Source organism: Carassius auratus, chromosome 35, assembly GCF_003368295.1.
Source record: "Carassius auratus strain Wakin chromosome 35, ASM336829v1, whole genome shotgun sequence".
Lineage (NCBI taxonomy): Eukaryota > Metazoa > Chordata > Actinopteri > Cypriniformes > Cyprinidae > Carassius > Carassius auratus.
Genome location: NC_039277.1, coordinates 17638649 through 17651970, shown reverse-complemented (window position 1 = coordinate 17651970; position 13322 = coordinate 17638649). Strand labels below are relative to the sequence as shown.

At 35.7% G+C, this 13322-nt stretch overlaps 1 long non-coding RNA gene and 1 pseudogene across 1 annotated transcript; both read left to right on the top strand.

Moving 5' to 3' along the window:
• The first annotated feature begins 78 nt into the window (after positions 1–78).
• Positions 79–5821, top strand: LOC113054866 (uncharacterized). The gene is made up of 3 exons (XR_003277450.1): positions 79–599; positions 677–800; positions 5738–5821. It is a non-coding gene; the product is annotated as an uncharacterized LOC113054866 (long non-coding RNA).
• Positions 5822–5888: 67 nt separating this feature from the next.
• On the top strand, positions 5889–8099 carry LOC113053941 (aryl hydrocarbon receptor-like; annotated as a pseudogene).
• The last annotated feature ends 5223 nt before the right edge of the window (positions 8100–13322 follow it).

Sequence of the window (13322 nt, the reverse complement as noted above, 5' to 3'; positions counted from 1 at the left end):
TCAGAGTCAGTTCGAGAGTTCAAAGCGGGTTCGCGAATCATTTGAGTCAGTTTGGGAGTTCGGAGCATGAATCATATGAGTCAGTTCGGCAGTTCGGAGCGTGAATAATTTGGGTCAGTTCGGGAGTTCGGAGCGTGACTCATTTGAGTCAGTTCGGGGGTTTGGAGCGGCATCGCGGCATGAGGAACACCTGCTCCACTCAACGGTCTTGCATCCCACATAGGAGATCGGAGGGATACAAAAGAGGAGCGATGACAGTAAAGGACGAGAGAGGACCAGGCCTGGACTTTATTTTGTGTTTGTGCGTGACAGTCGTCTGCGAGGGGCTGGCACGATGTTTTGTCTTTATTTTATTATTGAAGCTTTGTTTGATTGTCTGCCGGTTCCCGCCTCCTCCTTCCTGAGATTGTGAAGTTTTTATGCCGTTACAGTAATGTTGAGACTTTATTAAACGATCATCTACGAAAATACAGTGTTATCAATGTACTTTCAGGGAGGGACTTGTCAGCAAATCTACTTCACAGCACGTCAGTGAAAGCAGTTGACAGTTACAGACGTGTGTGTTGGATCAGGGTCAGGGTCAGATCTGAATTCTGCAGGTAGGTAGATCTCCAGGAACAGGATTGTACAGCCCTGTTATATTGGTAATGTATGATGGATTTTGTTTTTATTGAAGGTTTCCTGGGATGACTGTTGAAGAGATCAGCACATCAGATGTTGGCCTGGACAGCTGTACCTACAGTACACCACACTGACTTCCTTGCATGGATAGCTGACTACTACTGTTATGTTCTGTGAAGGTATTTTTTTATTTTATTTTTTTTACTTGTAAGCACAGTGCAGTGATAATGGTCAAACTGTGTATTTACAATGTTAAAGTGGCTGAAAACAATAAATATTCTTATTAGAGATAAAACTGCATCGTTTTTAACTGTGTAGAGCAGTAGCGTTATCTGAATAATTAGGCCTACTACGCTACTGTAATTTTAATATTGGTCATTGTGGTGGTACTTGGAGAGCCAAATATTTTCTGAGGTGGTACTTGGTATAAAACGTTATAGATCAACTGCATTAGAAAGTTGCATTGGCACACCCAGTGAACAACGGTAACTTAAAGGGTTAGTTCACCCAAAAATGAAAATTATGTCATTAATAACTCACCCTTATGCTGTTCCAAACATGTAAGACCTCCTTTTATCTTCGGAACACAGTTTAAAGGGGGGGTGAAATGCTTGTTTTCACTCAATACAGGGCCGTCGCCAGAACAAACCAAATGGGGGGGCATTTAATTTTCATAGGGGGCACACTTTTTTTAATGATCTGAGACAGACCATAACATAAACTCATATTAGGCTATAACTAAAATAGACCACAATAATCTTGTTTTGTTTAATTATTCAAATAAAATACTTCACCGTTTGATCTCAACGTCTCTGTTTATTGTCTTTTAACATTTCCAAAACCGCCAAAAATTTATTCTGAGATCGCATGCAACGCGCAGCTCAGCTGCGCAAAGGAATTGCGTATAAACAATACAATACTGTATGCTTAACTAAATGAATTGCATTATTTATATATACATATACATATACTTAAACACAAACTGCATATTGTAATTTGAATTAATAAAACTACTAACACAAAAATAACATATTGAAAGGTCTGCTGCTGGAGACTTGCCATAGGCTGTTGTATTTGAATAATTAAAGAGGTAGGTCTTTGCAAGGTTTGGGTGCTGTTTTGGGATGTTTTAACAGTCTTTTATGAATATAATTATATTTAAAATTATGTTCTGTGTAATAATGCGTTGAATAATGAATCTTCTGAATCATTTCTGAAGGTAATGTGTTATGCATTTCTAGTGTTACCGTTGTAGTGATTACTGTTCATGTGAGCCAAGTTCTGCTGAAACAACATTATTAGAGCTTTGATCTAAATCAATAACATTCACTGTTAAACATCTAACTGCGCGCTCACACCAGCAGCGTCGAGAGCGTGAAAAATCGCCCTTGCTGTTCTGTTCACGACGCTGCAGAAAGATTCGTGAGCGCTCAGATGCTCTGACGTAGTCATGTAGACCGAATTCTTATTTTGTATTAAAAGTTGCCGCAAAGCAAACAGACTTGTTGATCTTATGCAGACTAACCACAAGGAGGTTAACGTTAAAAGTTGATCTCATTAAATGTTGTTGTGGACGAAATATTAAGATCCTTTACTTAAAATGAACGATCTCAGACACCTTGGTCCACGTATCACTTTGAATTATTTTCTTATGTCCCTGTACGCAAACAGGGACACATCATAGATTACTGCAAACGCGAAACAGCAATAATCAACCTGTCCTCTATTTTGCTTGGGAACTAATGTGATCGGAGCTGCGTCCTCTGGAATCCTCTCAAGCGGATGACTTTTACGTTCCGATTGATTGCTGCCCAACCGCGTCATAGCTCATTACCATAAAGTTGCCTTGATTTAAACTCTGCTCGACGCTCTCAAAGGCCAAGTCGTGCCTCGCCGCTCCTCGCCGCTGGTTTACATTGAAAGTTTCTTTTTTAATGTGGCTGACACTCCCTCTGAGTTCAAACAAACCAATATCCCGGAGTATTTCATGTACTCAAACAGTACATTGACTGAACTGCTGTGGAGAGAGAACTGAAGATGAACACAGAGCCGAGCCAGATAACGAACAATAGACTGACATCTGAGGTGGTTTAATAAAGTTTTACTTATGCAGGCTAATTAATTTAGTAGTAAGTATGGGAGATTTTTAAAACAGGCAGAAAATGTTAATAGTAAAGTAGTTTTACTCAAATGAAATCAACGTTGTTTCAACGTTAGGTAAGCAAACCAATTAGATCGATTTTAGGTTGAAAAAGTATTGATTCTCTGACGTCGTTTCAACTGACTTGAAAATCAACGTCGATTCAATGTTAGGTAAGGCAATCAATTGCGTCGATTTTCCATTAGTTTAGAATGGCGTGCCTGACGTCGGAGCGGGATCGCAAATCATTTGGGTCAGTTCTGGAGTTCAAATCAGGTTTGCGCATTATTTGAATCAGTTCGCAGCAAGTTCGCGAATCATTTGAGTCAGTTCGGGAGTTCGGAGCGGGATCGCGGATCATTTGAATCAGTTCGGGAGTTCTGAGCGAGTTCGCAAATCATTTGAGTCAGTTTGGGAGTTCGGAGCATGAATCATTTGAGTCAGTTTGGCTTTTTTGAGCGTGAATCATTTGAGTCAGTTTGGGAGTTCGGAGCATTAATTATTTTAATCAGTTCGGGAGTTCGGAGCGGGTTCGCGAATCATTTGAGTCTGTTCGGGCGCTCGGAGTGGGATCGCGAATTATTTGAGTCAGTTTGTGAGTTCGGAGCGGAATCGCAAATCATTTGAGTCAGTTTGGGGTTCGCGAATCATAGCTGTATATGGATAGGCATTTTTAACTAATTTAGTAGCTAGTTCTAATTATGTTTTCCACGCGTGTTTAAGTGTGATATGTGAACTCGTATTTTTTGTTTTAATGATGTTCATTTTAACAGTATCAAGTGTATTCAAAACTAAACAAATCATGCTTAAAAAGTGCATGCATCTAGGCTAATGTAAAGTTACATGATGAAGTCATACTAGTGCACGTGGCGCATTTGCATTTTGAGTGCATTCTTTCACTGCATTATTCGGTGTATTCAAATGCATTTATGAATGCATGTGAATGATCTCAAAATTCAAGATATGGGGGTTAGAAAATGTATATATTTATGTCATTTTATGTAATCAATATCACACGAGTGCCATTTCAGTTTTTTTTCTCCAAAAATCAGTTACTACAAACAAGAATTTAATTACAAAATGTTGCAGAATAATGTAATATATGAATAATAGCCTAAACAACCTTTGTGCAAACCTTTGTTCATTATAGAATCTTTTTAGCATAAAAGGTTCTTTTGAGTTGAGTAAAGAACCCTGTGGTTCTATATAGAACCCCAATGAACCATTTTTTCTAAGAGTGTATTGTATATATAAGCGATCAGAACACGGAGTAATTTAGGATGTGAATCATCAGAGGAGCATCAGATAAATACAGTGTTGTTACATACCATAGATTTCTTTTTCATAGATGATCTTATCAACGTCTAACACCTCAGAATGATATCAAGATTGGTTTATAATGGTTTAGGCAGCGATAAGCTACTTAAATTCATAGTTTTTAGACTCAATCATTTTTTCCTTTCCTAACAGATTAATTCTGCTATATACATATTGTATATTATTCCAAATATTGAATTATATAAAATTTCATAAAGCTTTGTGCTGCATATTAAAGGGATATTTCTCCCAAAAATGAAAATCTGTCATTATTTGTTCACTCTGAAGTTGCTCCAAACCTGTATGAGTTCTGACCATTAAAGAAGTTATTTTGAAGAATGTTTGTAGCCAAATAGTTGACGGTAGCCATTGACTCAAATAATATATATATATATATTTTTTTTTTTCCATAATACGGAATTCAATATGGCTGCTATGGTGTGCTGAGTGAGTTTTCTAGCTCAAACCTTTGACCCTGAGTGTGAGCAACAGTACAACAGTTGATGTAGTTTATCCCCGACCTGTCCCATTATGTCCACTAGAGCGCTCCAAACACTAGGTTTTCTTGATCTCTATGTGATGCAGGGAACTCTCTTTATTTGCTATTCCACAAGCACTCCTCCTACTGTCCTACAGACACTCACCCATAGTCTGGAAATATGAAGCTGTTCTTTATTCCTGACAGCTCTCTTCTGAGTCAGGGTCACGCTCATTGCGCACTCTTTGGTTTCTGGATGAACTCGTGTGTGACATACGGGATACATTTATTTGCATTTTGGTATTTTCTGGTTTGGAGTGATGCTGGTCTGTTATACAATGGCATCGCGACACTCAAAAGCTGGGCATATATTTGAGTTCATGAGAATCAGGGGAGCCCCAATCGAAACTCGATGGGGCGAGTTTTGGGTAGCCTTTGCGCCAGTTTGTTGTTTGTATTTGGAATACTTTAACACCGCGGGTTGAAGAGACCCAAATAAGGTGATATTAAGCCACTGGAATGCGAATGTTATGTAAAAAAATGTGTATTTTACCGACCGAAACACTATTTTAGACCCCAATATATAAAAACCCCAATATATATATATATATATATATATATATATATATATATATATATATATATATTTATATATTATATACAATAATATATATATATATTTATATATATTGTATTCTAATGAAAACTACAAGAAACAATGGGCAAAAAAAGAGAAGAAAATAAAAACTGACTCGAGCGTAATGTATCAGGTTTCAGGTCCAAACCCCGGAATGTGTTTATTTACATATTTATAAACTCAATTCTGTTTTCATTTTAATTTCGTTTCAAGTTTTTGTAAAAAAAACTTTTTTTTTTTGATTGGCATCTGTGGTTCCTTTCCATTTGTAACATGGTCTTCATACTAAGATTTTAAGAATTATTTTAGGAAACAAAAACAGTTCTTCTATGGCTGCAAAAAGCAATTTTTAGGATCTTTATTTTTTAGGACCATATCAAAAGTTCTTGAATTTATCATGCATTATTATTTTTTGTCTTTATTTCAGCTACATTAAGGAAGAATGTTCAAAATACATATGGAAGGCAAATGACAGAATGAATTGTCTATGATACGTGGCCTGCTCTCACTGTCTAGTGACAGGTCTCTGCCACTTTCTCCACAGGCCCTGAATGGTTTTGGACTGGTCGTGTCCACAGAAGGCTCCATCTTCTATGCCTCTCACACCATTCAGGACTTCCTGGGTTTCCATCAGGTGACCAAGCTGTTAAAAAGAATAGTTTTAATGTATAGATGTAACTGAGCCCCAACTAACAATGCAAACGTTCTTCTCACAGTCTGACGTGGTTCATCAGAGCGTGTTTGATCTGCTCCACATCGATGACCGGGTCACGTTCAGATGCCAGTTACCCGAGTCCACTATTGATGGATGGTGTCAGTATGTACTGAATGACCTTCATTGTAATCACACACGGTGTATTTCAGTTTAAAAGAATGTTCTGGGTTAAACTAGACGTAAACATTACATTGCACATTCTCTTTGTCACATGCATACTTATAAAACAATGTAAGTAAGATGAAAATAAAAAATATATATAAATACTTTTACTAATCAAAGTTGAAATAAATTGATAAAAATGACAATATAGACATTAATAATGTTTCAGAAGATTTCTATTTCAAATTAATGTTCTTTTGAATGTTCAGTTAATAAAAGAATTCTGAAAATGCTGTTTCAAACAATGATAACAGTATTATTTTAGCATAATTTGGATACTACTGTAGCTTTGGTTAAAAGGGAAAAAAAAATTTTATTTGTATATTTACAGTTTTTAATTCTTGTGTAGCAATTTTGTTATGTGCTTATGTCAATTTTAATGGTATTTTAAATTTATTTTATTTCAGTTTTAATTTTAGTTCAGGTAGATTTTTTTAATTAATTTCCAGTTATTAATTTTAGAACTTATTACAACATATTAAAATTTTAATCTGTTTTTTTTTTTTTAAGTGACCAAGTAAATCAAATAAATGCAGCTTTGGTGTGTCAAAATCATTCAAAAATATTACTGTGCACAAATTTTTCAACAGTAACCTAAAATATTCCATCCTAACATATAATCCTAAACAGGGAATTAAGGCAAGTGTATTATGCATTTTTAAAATGATCTAAAAATAATTTTGGTGATATATTTTAGATGCATTCAGAAGAATTCAAAGTAGAGATTTGTGGCAGCTATTAACAGAACTTGCAATCATCAGCAGAATGAACCTGTTGATGATGTAAAAGTGATTTATGTAAATGTCGTGTTTAATTGCAGGGCCAGCGGGCAGTGAGAGGATTCCTCCAAGAACGCGTCCTTCCTGGAGAGGAGCTTCTGCTGTCGTCTCCGCAGCCTTCTGAACAACTCTTCCAGCTTCCTGGTGAGATGCACAGAACTACACGTAGGAATTGTAATTCAGTAATATAATAAAAAAGGAGTTTAATGTATAAAGTGGAATGTAATGGAATTTGGAACATGCCAATAGACAGTGTTTTCACTCAGAAAGTCCTCTAATGGATGTAAAAAATATATATAGTTTTACCAAGAACAATTCGTTTTTAAAAATGTTCTTAAATTATCTTAATTTTTTGTATCAAATATTGAAAAGAAAAATCTTAAAGTTTTTTATACTGATGTGAATTGGTTGTTTTTCGTTACTAATGTATGTTACTACTATTTGTTTCTTTTGAAATGCATTGATTTTGCCATGAAAAGAGCTATAGTCTAAAAATGTGAAAAACATTTCATAGGGCCCAATTATTGTAAAAAAAAAAAATATTTGATGGATTTCTTTGGGCCCTAAAAAGAACCTTTAATAAATTGTTATAAAATTGTATGAGTTTCATGCTTTTAGCTAATTAGACATGCTTTTTGATTACTGTAATTTAGTTTCACTATTACAACATAATTAAATGGAGAAAAAAACCCGAAGGATACAAATTCATAGAAAAAGATTAGAAAAAAATGAAAACTGAACTTTTTTTTATTTCAAATTGTTCAACACAGCTGTGTTTTTTGCACACAGGCGCTCAATTTTCAGGGACAGCTGAAATATCTTCACAGACAAGACCGGACCACAGAGGGCGAATCGTCGGGTGTCTCGGAGCTCACCCAGTTTGCCATCGCCACCCCCGTTCAGCCCCCGCTCTCCTAGAAATCAGGACCAAGACCCTCTTCTTCCAGACCTAACACAAACTGGATTTTACGGCATTAGGCACGGACACCAGGTGAGGATCCGCACTGACTTCATTTTGGAGGGTATGTGTCACTGTCAACCGCTTGTTCTTGTGTCTTCCAGGGGGAAGGTGGTTCTGGGTTACACTGAGCAGGAGCTGAGCATGAGAGGATCTGGATATCAGTTCATCCACGCTGCTGACATGACAAACACTTACGCAGTAAGATTTCACTCGCATACTAGTGCACCGTTGTTCCGGACACTTTGATGTTCTGAGGTTCGTGTCTCTGTGTTTACACTGATGAAAGTTTCTCCATCTTCAGGCTCTTGAGTAAGAGCGGCGTGTGGATCTGGGTCCAGTTCAACGCTAGAATGGTGCTCAAGACAGGCAAACCCGACTTCATCATCTGCCATCACAAACCCTTGACGTGACTGCTCTTCACTTCCTCTGACACTCACAGTGACTATCAGCTGCTCTCCTCCTGCTGTATCTCTGTTTATTCACTATATCTTACATAGGTCTGTCTTTTGGTCAATTTAACAGTTAAATGTTTCTCTATTTTTGCTACTTTTAAAAGCTTTTTTAACATTATCAGTCTAATTCAGTGTTATTTAAGTATTACTTATATACTGTTATAGTGTTTATTGATATTTTGAATAAGCTTTTATTATATTTTCAGTTTTTATTTGAGTTTTATTATATGCTTTTGTCATTCATATATTTTTTGTTTCTATATAGATACAGATACGTTTCAGATTTAATTTAAGTAATTTTAGTACCGTATTTACATATATTTTATTTCAGTTAGGTTTCCTGTAATATTTTATTTTCCGGCTTTATTTCAATGAAAGAAAAAGATTTTAACAGTTTTATTTTTAGTTAACAGTTACACTTGATTACGTCAGTATTAGATGAAGATGGTATCCCGGCTTTTAACATTTGTATACTATTTTATTGTCCAGTTTTAAAAAACTATGAAACCATTTTTATCATTACTAACAGTTTTAATGCTTTTGTTCCTGATTTTACTTTAAACATGTAAAAGCATGGAGCTTTGGACGGTATAGACCATAGTACCAGCCATCATTATCAGTTATTATCAGTACAGTTATTATTATTTTTGATGCAAAAAATAAATAAAAATAAAAATAAAATTAAATAAATTAACATAAATAAATATGATGTGTTTACATTATGGTAGTGATATGTTGTTCTTCATGCTGATTAAATAATACACGTATAAATGATATGATATATAAATAAGATTATATATATATATATATATATATATATATATATATATATATATATATATATATATATATATATCTCTGATGATCCCGGGACTGCAGGATCATCCCTCCAGCACCACTGTACATCCCGACTCCCTCCTGGGCTCCTTACTGAGTCAAGACCACTCCGTCTACAACCAGCCCCCAGAGCCAGCGTCTCACTTCTCTCTGAAGGACATCTTCATGGACAGCCATGCCCTGCTCAATGTTCCCAACAGCATCCGATGTGATTTCACTTCCCAGGCCATGCCAGACTCCAGACATGGATGTAGTCCTTGAAGAGCAGCTGAAGGAAAAGGAAGCAGCTCTGTTGCAGCTACTGGAAGAGGAACCCATCCAACTCAGTGACATTCTGGCCAATGATAACTTCTCATATGTTGAAGACGCTCTGTTGAGAGAGACTTCAGCCAGAGGCATCATGTTAAACGGTCCTACATCTCAAAGTGACACCACTGGGTGGCAACAAAACTCTGTGTTGCTTGGCAACCCGATAATGAGATGCGAATATTCATCATCTGGGTCACGGAAGCTCTGACTTTTACGGACAAAAAGCACCAGAAAGAGAGTGTGCGAATGACTCGCTGGACCTTTTTGGCGCTCTGAAGTCTTTTCCAAATCCTCCACACTCCTGTAGTTCTACTCCAGGCCATGTTTCCATCGCATTGCATAATAATCACTCTTCCTCTGTAGAACAGACTGGCAAAGAGTTGTCAGATCCATCCCAAAACAATCATCTTTCTCCAAGTGTCCCCGGTCAGCCGTTTTCAGTAAACACCCAGCATGCAGTTCACAGAGGCACCCTGCAGCCCTGGCAACCACAGCAGCACACGTCCCATTAACCCTGTAGAGATCCCACTGTGTTCAGAATGACTGTATTACCCACAATCCACCTGTAACACAGCACCCACGGGACATTCAGGCACAAACAGAACTGTGCAGCCCATATACAATGAATCACAGTCAGAGAAGCCACATATCCCAGAATTCATCATTGCCCAGTACTAGTTTCTCATGTTAGAGATGCACTATGTCCTCTAATGAGCCTTTTTCGGGGTTATACATCCCTGGATCTATGGATATGGACTGCAGCTGTGCCTCCTGTCATCTGGACTGAGCCATTATTCAACAGTATAAACACTCTGATCTGATCTAATCATCTCAGGGTCTATATTAACATAGCATGAATACAATTGTAATTTAAAGACCCTAAAATTGACTTGAACAAACATTTAAGGAACAAAATCACACCATGGTGTATCCTGGGATGCTTTTTAAATACTATTGAAGAACGTCACATGCATACTGGACAATTGATGATGCTTGTTCACTATCTGCTCCAAAAGTATTTAGAAATGTTTGTACATGTTAATCATCAAATTAAAATTCGAAATTAATAGACACATTTTCTTTATTAAAATAAAGCTTCATTGAAATAAAAAAGAAATATTCAATGAAAAAAAAAAAACATTGGAAATGTTGCAACTGAGATCTAAAAAAAGTTTAACGAAGTACTAAAACTACTGAAACTAAAACTGATAAAAATAAAGCTATGTAGAAATAATAAAAAACTAATAAAATGACAAAAGTACATAATAATGAATGATATTATAAAAGAAAATTAGTTAATTAAAAATAAAAAAGAAGCTTATTCAAAATTAATGAATATAAATAGCCTGTCCTGTGTCTTTTGTAATGAAATAGCACACACACACACAAATTCATGTTCTGGTGCATCCGTGTCTCTGGAGTCCAGCATCAGTCCCTGAGGATCACAGCAGATGCTTCTAGATGTCTCTTTTTTTAGCTCCTACATCTGTTTCATTCATTTTGCTTTGTTTTATTGTTCTTCACTTTAGTGACAAATTATGTTTGTTTACAAATATATAAAACATTCAGTACATCACAATTTCTTACTTCCAAGTTCCATCACTGAACCAGTTTCCTTTGCTAGTTTGCAGTTGGACTTTGAGATAGATGCTGCACTAACATGATTAATATTTGTAGTTTGTGTAATAATTAGGTTAATTATGCCTGTTTTAATGATGCAGTGGTCTCTCAAAGGAATAGTTTACCCAAAAATTTAAATTTGTTGAAAATTTACTCAACCTCAGTCGATACAAGATGCATATTAGTTTGTTTGCGTATTAGAAGAGCATTCCATCACTTGCTCACCAATGGATCCTCTGAAGTGAATGGGTGCCGTCAGAATGAGAGTCCAAACAGCTGATAAAAACATCACAATAATCCACAAGTAATCCATCAATTAACAAATCCATAATTAGGATGTTTTAATTTAACCGGTGCTTCTGGCCAAAATACTAATCCATAATAACACTTCCTCCCGGGAAATAGTCCTGTTTTTCTCATAAAAACAAAAAAATTCAACCCTGTTTTGGTTTGCAAACAGCGCTTGATCTGTGCAGATTTCTCTCCTGATCCAGACGAGACGACCTGATAGCAAAAGCAAAAGGTTTGATAAACCAAATATCCAGAAGTTATCTTCATATCACGTTAATGGATGTAATCAACACTCATCGCGTAAACAAACTTCATATGCAGGAAATGCTGAACATATTTGAAAACAGTTGGATTGCCGTAGATCACGTGTTTGAGGTCTTTAGCAGAACCCTCCATTGACAACAAACACATTAGTGGCAAGTTTTATATGAGTTGTCGCTCATATTCTTACACATAATGATCTAAACGAGCTATATATAATTACTACATTAAACTCTTGCATAGTGGTTAATTTAAGAGAAGGAGAGCAGTGACTCTGTCTGTTCAAACCATCACTGGCTGTATTTCATTTATGTCAGTTCGGCTTTGCTCAGGCTTGAATGAGGGATTATTTTGCAGAAATGTAAAATCTGATTCAGATAAGACCTGAAATTGAAATATTTAATCACAGTTTCGCTTTCATGGATCTGTTCATGTGTGTTTCTTGTTAGAGAGCGTGTAACAGTTTTTAAAATGATTCCAGTCAGTGCTGGGAATGAGAAACCCTGCTAAACAGAGTCTAGTTATACAATACAGCGGTCAATGGCATCACCTAGTGGTTAAAAACACGCGTTGCACACTGGGAATTAATCGAGATAAGTGCGTAATTGAATACTAGCATACTGTTTAAAAATTATATTAAACATTTCAAACAGAAGTCTAATGTGTTGCTGTCACATGACCACAGTAAGTTGCAAGTTTAATTCAGAGAGTGACTTCCAGCTATACATTTTGGCAAATCAATATAAATAAATAAATAAAGGTGTTGCACAAAAATATGCAAGTACTCGTGACATTTGCATACTATGCACAAAGTATACATAATATATACTCCATAAATAGCGCGTGTGGTATGATCCTGTAGTGATCTACAGGTTGGTTTGTCGCAGTGGCTTTTAATCAAGGCATGTTGTGCTCCTCTCTCTGTAGGACGGTCAAGGACTTTGCTCTGTGTGATAAAGGGCTGAATCTGCTGTCTGTGATGGAGATCAAGAGGTCACAGCCATACAGGAATGACCTCATCCACAGGTTCGCATCACAAAACCCACCCACTTCCATTCGGATCAATCCCACTGTACTGCAGAGAAAGAGAGAATGATGGGACTGCATAGGTAGATAGACAAATAGAAAGATTGCTAAGGTTTATTGCTAGGGTGTCACTAAGTTTGTTACTGCAGTGTTCTGGGCGGTTGGCTGCTGTAAGGTGATGTTGCATCAGTGATTAGTCAAAATGTTGTTGCTGGTAACTAAAACTATTATAAGTCTTTTTCGGTAATTGAAATAAAATAAATATGAGAAAAAAAACTTTTTTAAAAAATTAGAAATGTTGCCTATAGGCAGCTAAATTAAATAAGTTTAAGTATTAAAGTGACTAATGCTAACACTGAAATGAAATTAAAGCTACTGTATATAATAATTATTAAAAAATACAAATATGTGTCATGTGTATTAGTTTTTAAAAATATAAATATATGCACAATAGAAATGATTAAAACTGAAATAAAAATAAATTAAAACTGTATAGAAAGATTTTAAAATAATAATAATTTTAAAAGATAAAAGCACAACAAAATACTAGTTACAAAAAAATTAAAACTATGTAGAAATATTAACAAGAAAATGACAAAAGCACTAACATTAAATGACAAAATTACTTTAAAAGTTTTTAGTACAATATTCATTACAAAGTTATATTAATGTTAAATATAATTTAAAAATAATAAAAAATATATAAAAAATAATAC